Source organism: Nerophis lumbriciformis, linkage group LG09 (assembly GCF_033978685.3).
Source record: "Nerophis lumbriciformis linkage group LG09, RoL_Nlum_v2.1, whole genome shotgun sequence".
Classification (NCBI taxonomy): Eukaryota; Metazoa; Chordata; class Actinopteri; order Syngnathiformes; family Syngnathidae; genus Nerophis; species Nerophis lumbriciformis.
In genome coordinates this window covers 40,765,097-40,778,125 of record NC_084556.2, presented here as the reverse complement: position 1 = coordinate 40,778,125, position 13,029 = coordinate 40,765,097, and positions in this window count along the sequence as shown.

Below are 13,029 nucleotides of genomic sequence, written 5' to 3'. Positions count from 1 at the left end.
GGTAGAAAATGAAAGGATGGATGCATCTGGTTACTTTCTGTTTGAACATGTTCATCTACACTTATGTTAAAATGTAATGAGCACTTATTATTCCGATGTTTAGATTTTGGCTGATAGTACACACTTTGGTGTCAATTTGATACCAAGTAGTTACAGGGTCATAGATTGGTCAACTTGGCTGCGATCCGATCCAGTGAGAGTGGAAGATCATGGCCAGATGAAGCCATCAGGACCACATCTGCAAAATGCAGAGACCTAATCCTGCAGCCACCAAACTGGATCCCCTCGACGCCCTGACTGCGCCTAGAAATTATGTCCATAAAAATTATGAACAGAATCGGTGACAAAGGGCAGCCTTGGCAGAGTCCAACCCTCACTGGAAACGAGTCCGACTTACTGCCAGCCATGTGGACCAAGCTCTGACACTGATCATACAGGGAGCGGACAGCCACAATCAGACAGTCCGATACCCCATACTCTATGAGCATTCCCCACAGGGTTTCCCGGGGGACACGGTCGAATGCCTTCTCCAAGTCCACAAAGCACATGTAGACTGGTTGGGCAAACTCCCATGCACCCTCAAGGACCCTGCCGAGAGTATAGAGCTGGTCCACCGTTCCACGACCAGGACAAAAACCACACTGTTCCTGCTGAATCCGAGGTTTGACTATTCGGCGTAGCCTCCTCTCCAGTACACCTGAATAGACCTTACCGGGAAGGCTGAGGTGTGTGCTCCCATGATAGTTGGAACACACCATGCGGTATCTCCTTCTTAAAGAGTGGAACCACCATCCTGGTCTGCCAATCCAGAGGTACCGCCCCCGATGTCCACGCAATGTTGCTGAGTCTTGTCAACCAAGACAGTCCCACAGCATCCAGAGCCTTAAGAAACTCCGGGCGGATTTTCATCCACCCCAGGGGCCATGCCACCGAGGAGCTTTTTAACTACATTGGCAACCTCAGCCCCAGAAATAGGAGAGCCCACCACAGATTCCCCAGGCACTGCTTCCTCATAGGAATACGTGTTGGTGGGATTGAGGAAGTCTTCGAAGTATTCCCTCCACTGAACCACAACATCTGCTGTCGAGGTCAGCAGAACACCATCCTCACCATACACGGTGTTGACAGTGTACTGCTTCCCCCCCGAGGCGGCGGATTAATTGCTTCTAAGCCGTCCGGAAGTCGTCCGAGTTTTTGCGCACCGCTTGGCCTGTCGGTACCGGTCAGCTGCCTCTGCGTCCTATGAACCAAAAGGACCCGATAGGATTCTTTCTTCAGCTCGACGGCATCTTTCACCGGACACCAGCGGGTTCTCGGATTACCGCCACGACAGGCACCAACCACCTTGCGGCCACAGCTCCAATCAGCTGCCACGACAATAGAGGCACGAAACATGGTTCACTCTGAATCAATATCCAGTGCTTCACTCGTGACAGGTTAAAAGTTTTTCCGGAGGTGGGAATTGAAACTCTCTCTGACAGGAGACCCCGCTAGACGTTCCCAGCAGACCCTCACAATGCGTTTGGTCCTGCCAGGTCTGTCCGGCATCCTCCCCCACCATCGGAGCCAACTCACCACCAGATGGTGATCGGTAGAAAGCTCCGTCCCTCTCTTCACCAGAGTGTCCAAAACATGAGACCGCAAATCCGATGACACAACTACAAAGTCGATCATGGAACTGTGGCCATGGGTGTCCTGGTGCCAAGTGCACATATGGCCACCCTTATGTTTGAACATGGAGTTTGTTATGGACAATCCATGAAGAGCACAGAAGTCCAATAACAAAACACCACTCGGGTTCAGATCCGGGCGGCCATTCTTCCCAATCACGCCTCTCCAGGTTTCACCGTCGTTGCCAACATGTGCGTTGAAGTCATCCAGCAGAACAAGGGAAGAGCACTATCCAGTACTCCCTCAAGGGAATCCAAAAAGGGTGGGTACTCTGATTTGCTGTTTGGTGCGTAAGCACAAACAACAGTCAGGACCCGTCCCCCCACCCGAAGGCGGAGGGAAGCTACTCTCTCATCTACTGGGTTAAATTCCAACGTGCAGGCTTTGAGCCGGGGGGCAACAATAATTGCCACCCCAGCCCGTCGCCTCTCACTGCGTGCAACGCCAGAGTGGAAGAAAGTCCAGCCCTTCTTGAGAGAACTGGTTCCAGAGCCCTTGCTGTGCGTCGAAATTAGTCCGACTATATCCAGCCGGAACTTCTCCACCTCGCGCACCAGCCCCCCTCCCAGCAAGGTGACGTTCCACGTCCCAAGAGCTAGCTTATGTAGCCGAGGATCGGACTGCCAAGTGCCCTGCCGTCGGCTGCCGCCCAGCTCACATTACACCCGATCTCTATGGCCCCATCCAAGAGTGGTGAGACCCACGTTGCCTCTTCGGGTTGTGCCTGGCCCATGAAGACAGGCTCGCCATCATCCCCCACCTCCGGGCCTGGCTCCAGAGGGGAGCCCCAGTGACCTGCGTCCGGGCGAGGGAAATCTATGTCCTTGATTTTTATTTCCCATAAAGGTCTTTCAGCTGCTCTTTGTCTGATCCCTCACCTAGGACCTGTTTGTCATAGAAGCCCCCGGACAACATAGCTCCTAGGCTCATTGGGACACGCAAACTCCTCTACCACGATAAGGTGGCAGCTCAACTTAAGTTTTTAAGTTTTTAAGTAATATGCTGTAAAGAACACCGTAAAATGTATTGTAATTTTTATTAATTTGATGGGTAGTTTGCTCTAAAATCATAAGTCAAGTAGATATTTAAGTATTTATTTTTAGTTAGACACATTTTTTTTGGAAAATGTGATAATATACTGTCATATTTGTTGCAATTTTGGATACTATTAAAGTTTAAAAGGCATGCAATTTCAAGCAGTACATATATTTTTTCTGTCAAAATGAAAAAAATCCATTAGATTTAGTGAGAAAATATTAAGTACTTTATTGACACACATCATTTCCAGGTGTTTGCGGGCCAGATAAAATGATGTCACGGGCCAGATCTGGCCACCGGGCCTTGAGTTTGACACCTGTGACGTACAGCTACCCTGGTTGATTTGCTATTTGAGAACCAAACTACAGTACACCGTTTTCTTACCGTAGTATTTTACTTTGCACATAAACCTATTTAGATTACTTGTGTTTAGAAGATACAATTAAATAGAATAATGTTTGATTTTCTTTGCGTTGCAGTTCAAGTAGAGCACACGCGTAAACCAAGGCACCTTCAAACCTCATCCCCCACAACTGGGTTGTAATGTTGATGCTAAAAAACACAAAGCTGACATCCAGGCTGTTTTTTGTGTGTTGAATATCAATAAAACATTAATAACTAATTAGCATATTTAATTGATATTAGCTTATTCTACAAAAAGAAAACATGAGTTTTCAGTATATGGTCCTCACTTAGGACACTCCTGAACAAACAAGGGACGTTCAATCAAACTGTGCCGCCTCTTATGTCCTCTTACTTGTATTGCGCTCTGATTTAATGATCTATTATAAAAAAAATACTTTCTCGCTGAATATGGTGTTTGAACATCACTCGCGTGTATTCATGATTATTCTGTACATGTAAAAAAAAGGCAGTATTAAAAATATATTTATTCATATTTCTGTATCTTCTGGTAATTTGTGTCATATTTATGTTTACGGCTTCGCTTAGTTTCCCTTTCACTGTGAAACATTTTATGCTCTAAATTAAAGCTTGAAGTCAGCCGGCACATTTTCAAAGGCCCCATCATTCATATATATTTATATATTCTATATATAGAATGCAATGAAGGTGTTGTCAAAAACACAAAGCGGATCATACATTAGTGTCCCACTTCTGTCCCTCAGCATCCTCCATCTTTGCATATAATGTCAATTAAAACATGACTACAAAGCTCCCGTCACTGACAAAGATGTGTGAAAAGTTTGACTCTTCACGTTGGGATGACAATTTATCCTTTTCAAATATAAAAGACATGAAATGGAAGAAAGGAGACGTCCCTTATCGCCGACGTTAACGCCACCCTTTAGAGATCTCATTATAATGGCTGCATACGCACAAACATGGTTGCATATAAGGATGTGAAAAAAAGTCAATAGATATGGTGGTAAAAACTGGCCATTTTCCATTTTTCCATTCACACTAACGCACTATAAAAACAACGACCGTAGATTTTGCGGTAAAAAAAAATACAAAAAGAAATACTGGCTGCTCAATCGCCAGAATTTTATTGTTAAAAACAAACAAACAAAAATCACAGTGTAGACTGCACTATGATGGCAATATGACTCAAGTAAACAACAACAACATTTTATATGTTCCATTGAAAATTTTGAACATTACACACGGCGCTCAAAAATCTATCAAAATATTTTAGTACGACTTTGGTAAGCTATGAAGCCCCACTGCTTGATGTGCTTTAACATACGAGTATTACAAAGGTGCGTGTACAAGGTAAGACATATTATCTGGTGTTTTGTTTCGCAATATTATGCAAAAGCAACTTTTCTTACCTTATTGTACCTACTATTCTGTATTTGGGATCTGCATAAATCTTGAAAAATTGCGCGCGTCCGACTTTGTATTCCATGCCGATAAGCTTCTTCTTTTTCTCTATCTTCTTGTTATGTGACATTCATCCTCCGCTGTTGCCATTTCTAATATAAAGTAGTGTAAAGTTCTTACGTATATCTGTCAGTGAACTCGCCATGAAAGCGCTAAAACATACCGATGTAGTGAGTTTACATTATTCACACAAAGAACTTTCGTTATTAGAGAGTTCCGGTCAGACGTTTTTTCACGGGACACATTTCCGGTGTTGTTGTTTCCGGATGAGGAGATGCTGCTCTGTTATTGATTTAAGTCAAGTCTGAATGTCATTAAAACAGTTAGCTCCATCTTTTGACACTTCTTCCACCCCCGTCCTTGCACGCTACACCGCTACAACAAAGATTTCGGGGGAGAAGACGCTGCCGAAGGTGAGCCACGTAAATAAGACCGCCCACAAAACGGCGCTTCCGGAAGCAACTGTCAGAAAGCGGCTTGAAGATTATCTGCAACACTTTGACCAAAGAACCACCATTACATGCTATGTAGACCACAAGGAAGTGTTTTACATTTAGAAAAAAATAATAATAATACGACTCCTTTAATGCGCCCTATACTCCGGTGCGCACTATACTGTATATGAAAAAATAGACCATTCATCGGCAGTGCTCCTTATAATCCGGTGTGCCTTATGGCCAGGAAAATATGGCATATATATATATATATCCAGGTATATATATATATATATATATATATATATATATATATATATATATATATACACATTAGGGCTGTGAATCTTTGGGTGTCCCACGATTCGATTCAATATCGATTCTTGGGGTCACGATTCGATTCAAAATCGATTTTTTTTTTCAATTCAACACGTTTCTCGGTTCAAAACAATTCTCTAATCATTCAATACATAGGATTTCAGCAGGAGCTACCCCAGTCTGCTGACATGCAAGCAGAGTAGTAGATTTTTGTAAAAAGCTTTTATAATTGTAAAGGACAATGTTTTATCAACTGATTGCAATAATGTAAATTTGTTTTAACTATTAAATGAACCAAAAATATGACTTATTTTATCTTTGTGAAAATAATGGACACAGTGTGTTGTCAAGCTTATGAGATGCGATGCAAGTGTAAGCCACTGTGACACTATTGTTCCATCCATCCATCTTCTTCCGCTTATCCGAGGTCGGGTCGCGGGGGCAGCAGCTTAAGCAGGGAAGCCCAGACTTTCCTCTCCCCAGCCACTTCGTCCAGCTCCTCCCGGGGGATCCCGAGGCGTTCCCAGGCCAGCCGGGAGACATAGTCTTCCCAACGTGTCCTGGGTCTTTCCCGTGGCCTCCTACCGGTTGGACGTGCCCTAAACACCTCCCGAGGGAGGCGTTCGGGTGGCATCCTGACCAGATGCCCGAACCACCTCATCTGGCTCCTCTCGATGTGGAGGAGCAGTGGCTTTACTTTGAGCTCCCCCCGGATGGCAGAGCTTCTCACCCTATCTCTAAGGGAGAGCCCCGCCACCTGGCGGAGGAAACTCATTTCGGCCGCCTGTACCCGTGATCTTGTCCTTTCGGTCATAACCCAAAGCTCATGACCATAGGTAAGGATGGGAACGTAGATCGACCGGTAAATTGAGAGCTTTGCCTTCCGGCTCAGCTCCTTCTTCACCACAACGGATCGATACAGCGTCCGCATTACTGAAGATGCCGCACCGATCCGCCTGTCGATCTCACGATCCACTTTTCCCTCACTCGTGAAGAAGACTCCTAGGTACTTGAACTCCTCCACTTGGGGCAGGGTCTCCTCCCCAACCCGGAGATGGCACTCCACCCTTTTCCGGGCGAGAACCATGGACTCGGACTTGGAGGTGCTGATTCTCATCCCAGTCGCTTCACACTCGGCTGCGAACCGATCCAGTGAGAGCTGAAGATCCTGGCCAGATGAAGCCAGCAGGACCACATCATCTGCAAAAAGCAGAGACCTAATCCTGCAGCCACCAAACCGGATCCCCTCAACGCCTTCACTGCGCCTAGAAATTCTGTCCATAAAAGTTATGAACAGAATCGGTGACAAAGGGCAGCCTTGGCGGAGTCCAACCCTCACTGGAAACGTGTCCGACTTACTGCCGGCAATGCGGACCATGCTCTGACACTGATCGTACAGGGAGCGGACAGCCACAATCAGACAGTCCAATACCCCATACTCTCTGAGCACTCACCACAGGACCTCCCGAGGGACACGTTCAAATGCCTTCTCCAAGTCCACAAAGCACATGTAGACTGGTTGGGCAAACTCCCATGTACCCTCAAGGACCCTGCCGAGAGTATAGAGCTGGTCCACAGTTCCACGACCAGGACGAAAACCACACTGTTCCTCCTGAATTCGAGGTTGGACTATCCGGCGTAGCCTCCTCTCCAGTACACCTGAATAGACCTTACCGGGAAGGCTGAGGAGTGTGATCCCACGATAGGTGGAACACACCCTCCGGTTCCCCTTCTTAAAGAGAGGAACCACCACCCCGGTCTGCCAATCCAGAGGTACCGCCCCCGATGTCCACGCGATGCTGCAGAGTCTTGTCAACCAAGACAGCCCCACAGCATCCAGAGCCTTAAGGAACTCCGGGCGGATCTCATCTACCCCTGGGGCCTTGCCACCGAGGAGCTTTTTAACTACCTCAGCAACCTCAGCCCCAGAAATAGGAGAGCCCACCACAGATTCCCCAGGCACTGCTTCCTCATAGGAAGACGTGTTGGTGGGATTGAGGAGGTCTTCGAAGTATTCCCTCCACCGATCCACAACATCCGCAGTCGAGGTCAGCAGAACACCATCCGCACCATACACGGTGTTGACAGTGCACTGCTACCCCTTCCTGAGGCGGCGGATGGTGGTCCAGAATCGCTTCGAAGCCGTCCGGAAGTCGTTTTCCATGGCCTCGCCGAACTCCTCCCATGTCCGAGTTTTTGCCTCCGCGACCGCTGAAGCCGCACACCGCTTGGCCTGTCGGTACCTGTCCGCTGCCTCCGGAGTCCTATGAGCCAAAATAACCCGATAGGACTCCTTCTTCAGCTTGACGGCATCCCTCACCGCCGGTGTCCACCAACGGGTTCTAGGATTACCGCCACGACAGGCACCAACCACCTTGCGGCCACAGCTCCAATCAGCCGCCTCAACAATAGAGGTGCTGAACATGGTCCACTCGGACTCAATGTCCAGTACCTCCCTCGTGACATGTTCAAAGTTCTTCCGGAGGTGGGAATTGAAACTCTCTCTGACAGGAGACTCTGCCAGACGTTCCCAGCAGACCCTCACAATGCGTTTGGGCCTGCCAGGTCTGTCCGGCATCGTCCCCCACCATCGCAGCCAACTCACCACCAGGTGGTGATCGGTAGAAAGCTCCGCCCCTCTCTTTACCCGAGTGTCCAAAACATGAGGCCGCAAATCCGATGACACAACTACAAAGTCGATCATGGAACTGCGGCCTAGGGTGTCCTGGTGCCAAGTGCACATATGGACACCCTTATGCTTGAACATGGTGTTTGTTATGGACAATCTGTGACGAGCACAAAAGTCCAATAACAAAACACCACTCGGGTTCAGATCCGGGCGGCCATTCTTCCCAATCACGCCTCTCCAGGTTTCACTGTCGTTGCCAACATGAGCGTTGAAGTCACCCAGTAGGACAAGGGAATCACCCGGGGGAGCACTTTCCAGTACTCCCTCGAGTGTATCCAAAAAGGGTGGGTACTCTGAACTGCTGTTTGGTGCGTAAGCACAAACAACATTCAGGACCCGTCCCCCACCCGAAGGCGGAGGGAGGCTACCCTCTCGTCCACTGGGTTGAACTCCAACGTGCAGGCATTGAGCCGGGGGTTAACAAGAATTGCTACCCCAACTCGTCGCCTCTCACTGCGTGCAACGCCAGTGTGGAAGAGAGTCCAGCCCCTCTCGAGAGAACTGGTTCCAGAGCCCTTGCTGTGCGTCGAGGTAAGTCCGACTATATCCAGCCGGAACTTTTCTACCTCGCGCACTAGCTCAGGCTCCTTCCCCCCCAGCGAGGTGACGTTCCACGTCCCAAGAGCTAGCTTATGTAGCCGAGGATCGGACCGCCAAGTGCCCTGCCTTTGGCTGCCGCCCAGCTCACACTGCACCCGACCTCTATGGCCCCTCCCATGAGTGGTGAGCCCATTGGAGGGGGGACCCACGTTGCCTCTTCGGGCTGTGCCCGGCCGGGCCCCATGGGGACAGGCCCGGCCACCAGGCGCTCGCCATCGTGCCCCAACTCCGGGCCTGGCTCCAGAGGGGGGCCCCGGTGACCGGCGTCAGGGCGAAGGAAATCTGAATCCTTGTTGTTTCATTCCCATAGAAGTCTTCGAGCTGCTCTTTGTCTGATCCCTCACCTAGGACCTGTTTGTCTTGGGAGACCCTACCAGGGGGCATGAAAGCCCCCGGACAACATAGCTCCTAGGATCATTGGGACACGCAAACTCCTCTACCACGGTAAGGTGGCAACTCAGAGAGGAGACTATTGTTCTTTATTTTTTATTTTTATAAATGTCTAATGATAATGTCAATGACGGATTTTTAATCACTGCTATGTTGAAATTGTTACTAATATTGATACTGTTGTTGATAATATTCATTTTTCACTACTTTTGGTTTGTTCTGTGTTGTGTTTGTGTCTCCTCTCAATTGCTCTGTTTATTGCTGTTCTGAGTGTTGCTGGGTCGGGCTTGGTTTTGGAATTGGATTGCATTGTTATGGTATTTGCTGTGTATTGTTTTGTTGGATTGATTAAAAAAAATAATAAATAAATTAAAAAATAAAAATAAAAAATAAATGATTTTTTAAAAATGAGAATCGATTCTGAATCGCACAACGTGAGAATCAAGATTCAAATTCAAATTGATTTTTTCCCACACCCCTAATATGTATGTATATATATGTGTGTATATATATATATATATATATATATATATATATATATATATATATATATATATATATATATATATATATATATAAGTCACATGTTGTTTGGATGGTGGCTGTTGATGAAGCTGGGTTGCATTTAGAGGCCAAGAGGGCAGGTGGCGCCTCTGTGACATCTTCTTCACACGAGTATCAGACAACAAATGGCAGCTTTGTCTCCTGTCAGCCCGTAGGCCACCTGGGAAGGTCGGCCATGATGCACTCAGTGCCCTCAAACGCGACCCTCACAATCCCAATACATCCCTCAACCCCCCTCAGACTCCTTCTCCCAGGTTCAGGTCCAGACCGCAGTGCCAGGAGCCGTCACTGACGATGAGGAGTTACGCTGAAAACCCTTCATTTCCTTCAGGTGCAGTGAAAGGTCAGGAGTAGCAGCGGGAGAATTACTCACCACGCAGCCTAGCTTGACATCGTCAGGAGAAAGCTGCAGGGAGGAGACACACCAAGATAATAGAACAGGTGGGGGGGATGATGGCAGATAGTTGTGGAGTAATGAGTCAGAGAAGAAGGGGTGAGGAGGACACCATGACAGGGTCACAGGCATGCAGGTTGATGGACAATAGGGACTGTAAGGGCAGCGTATGGTCACCTATCTGTTGCCTTTAAGTGCACTTTCCTCTCTGTAGAAAGATGGCAGCCAGAGTAGTCTGCGCCTACCCAATTGACATTTATCTGCAGTTTACTGTCCGACTATCAGGAATACCAATGTCTCACTTACCTTTAAAGGCCTACTGAAATGCGATTTTCTTATTTAAACGGGGATAGCAGGTCCATTCTATGTGTCATACTTGATCATTTCGCGATATTGCCATATTTTTGCTGAAAGGATTTAGTAGAGAACATCAACGATAAAGTTCGCAACTTTTGGTCGCTGATAAAAAAGCCTTGCCTGTACCGGAAGTAGCAGACGAGTAGCGTGACGTCACAGGTTGTGGAGCTCCTCACATCTGCACATTGTTTACAATCATGGCCACTAGCAGCGAGAGCGATTCGGACCGAGAAAGCGACGATTTCCCCATTAATTTGAGCGAGGATGAAAGATACGTGGATGAGGAAAGTGAGAGTGAAAGACTAGAGGGCAGTGGGAGCGATTCAGATAGGGAAGATTCTGTGAGAGGCGGGTGGGACCTGATATTCAGCTGGGAATGACTAAAACAGTAAATAAACACAAGACATATATATACTCTATTAGCCACAACACAACCAGGCTTATATTTAATATGCCACAAATGAATCCCGCATAACAAACACCTCCCCCCTCCCGTCCATATAACCCGCCAATACAACTCAAACACCTGCACAACACACTCAATCCCACAGCCCAAAGTACCGTTCACCTCCCCAAAGTTCATACAGCACTTATAGTTCCCCAAAGTCCCCAAAGTTGCGTACGTGACATGCACATAGCGGCACGCATGTACGGGCAAGCGATCAAATATTTGGAAGCCGCAGCTGCATGCATACTCACAGTACCGTGTCTGCGTATCCAACTCAAAGTCCTCTCGGTAAGAGTCTCTGTTGTCCCAGTTCTCCACAGGCCAATGGTAAAGCTTGACTGTCATCTTCCGGGAATGTAAACAATGAATCACCGGCTGTGTTTGTGTTGCTGCAGCCGCCCGCAATACACCGCTTCCCACCTACAGCTTTCTTCTTTGCTGTCTCCATTGTTCATTGAACAAATTGCAAAAGATTCACCAACACAGATGTCCAGAATACTGTGGAATTTTGCGATGAAAACAGACGACTTAATAGCTGGCCACCATGCTGTCCCAAAATGTCCTCTACAATCCGTGACGTCACGCGCAGACGTCATCATATCTAGACATTTTCAGCAGGATATTTTGCGCAAAATTTAAAATTGCACTTTAGTAAGCTAACCCGGCCGTATTGGCATGTGTTGCAATGTTAAGATTTCCTCATTGATGTATAAACTATCAAACTGCGTGGTCGGTAGTAGTGGGTTTCAGTAGGCCTTTAAGACACGGCACAGGCTGTAAGAGTCATGGTGTATAAGACATGTTGGTGAACATTATGTTGGTGACATGTCGACAAAAAGTAGGATTCCGCAATCAGAGATGAGGCTCTATTTGGTGAGGAAATGTGAAAATGTAGTGTTTTTACTTTAAAAAAAAAAAAAAAAGAATAAATAAACGATTGGAATCATACAAAAAATAAATTTGTAACACAACGACAGATAACGTTAATATTAACTATTATTTATTTATCATGTATTTATTAACTATTTTTTTTTCCATGATGTGCAGTGTGCATAGGCAGGGCTGGCCCATGTCACAAACAATCTATAAGGTTTTTTTTATGGCCAAAATGAGATAAATCATTGTCTGGGCTTTTGGAAAGGATCAAAGATTTTTGTTCTTTCATTTAAATTAATATAAAGGAAGATGAAATAGATTTTTCTGACAAAGTTGAATAATACGTTTGTTTGAATCAAACTAGTAACGTGGGACACGACAAAATGCAAAGCGGTTCATTCTTTTTTCCTGGTGGCAGCAAACCCAGCACGGAACATTTCACTGTGACGTCACGACCTCATCAAAGCTCACATTTATGCATTCACATTCACACATGGCGCCAACATTTGGGAACTCGGATGAGGTGATAGAAGAAAGATAAAAATATAATAAATCTATTTGTGGCAGCATCGGACGAAGTTTTGATTAAGTTTCACTTTTGCATCTCAAGGCACATAACTGTGGTGCATCAAGGACCATTGATTAAAGTTCAAAACAGAGACGTCACTAGTTTTTAAAGATAGTAGTAGATGCACTAATAATATTATAATTATAATTATAATGATGTATTATTAGGGCTGTCAAAGTTAACGCAAAAATAATGCGTTAACTATAAGTTCCATTAACGACACTATTTTTTTAATGTATGGTTAATGCACACGCGTTGTTTTTGACCCTAGAGCAGTGGTTCTTAACCTGGGTTCGATCGAACCATAGTGGTTCGGTGAGTCGGCCTCAGGGGTTCGGCGGAGGTCAAAACACACCCGACTCATCGTGTAAATACAAACTTCTCCCTATCGGCGTATTGCGGATATGGCAACAGCTGACTGGTTTGCAGGTGTGTAATTTGTTGTGAGTTTATGAACTGTGTTGGTTTTGTTCTTTGAACTAGTTGATGTTCATGCACGGTTCATTTTATGCACCAGTAAAAAAACATGGTAACACTTTAGTATGGGGAACATATTCACCATTAATTAGTTGCTTATTAACATGCAAATTAGTAACATATTGGCTCTTAACTAGTCATTATTAAGTACTTATTAATGCCTTATTCGGCATGGCTTATTATAACCCTAACCCTAACCAAATAACTCTAAATTAAGTCTTTATTACTTAGAATATGTTCTCCTAGTGTCCAAATAACTCTAAATTAACTATTTGTTACTTAGAATATGTTCCCCATACTAAAGTGTTACCAAAAACATATAACTTTGTCTTGAATTTGAAAAAAAAAAAACATTTTATT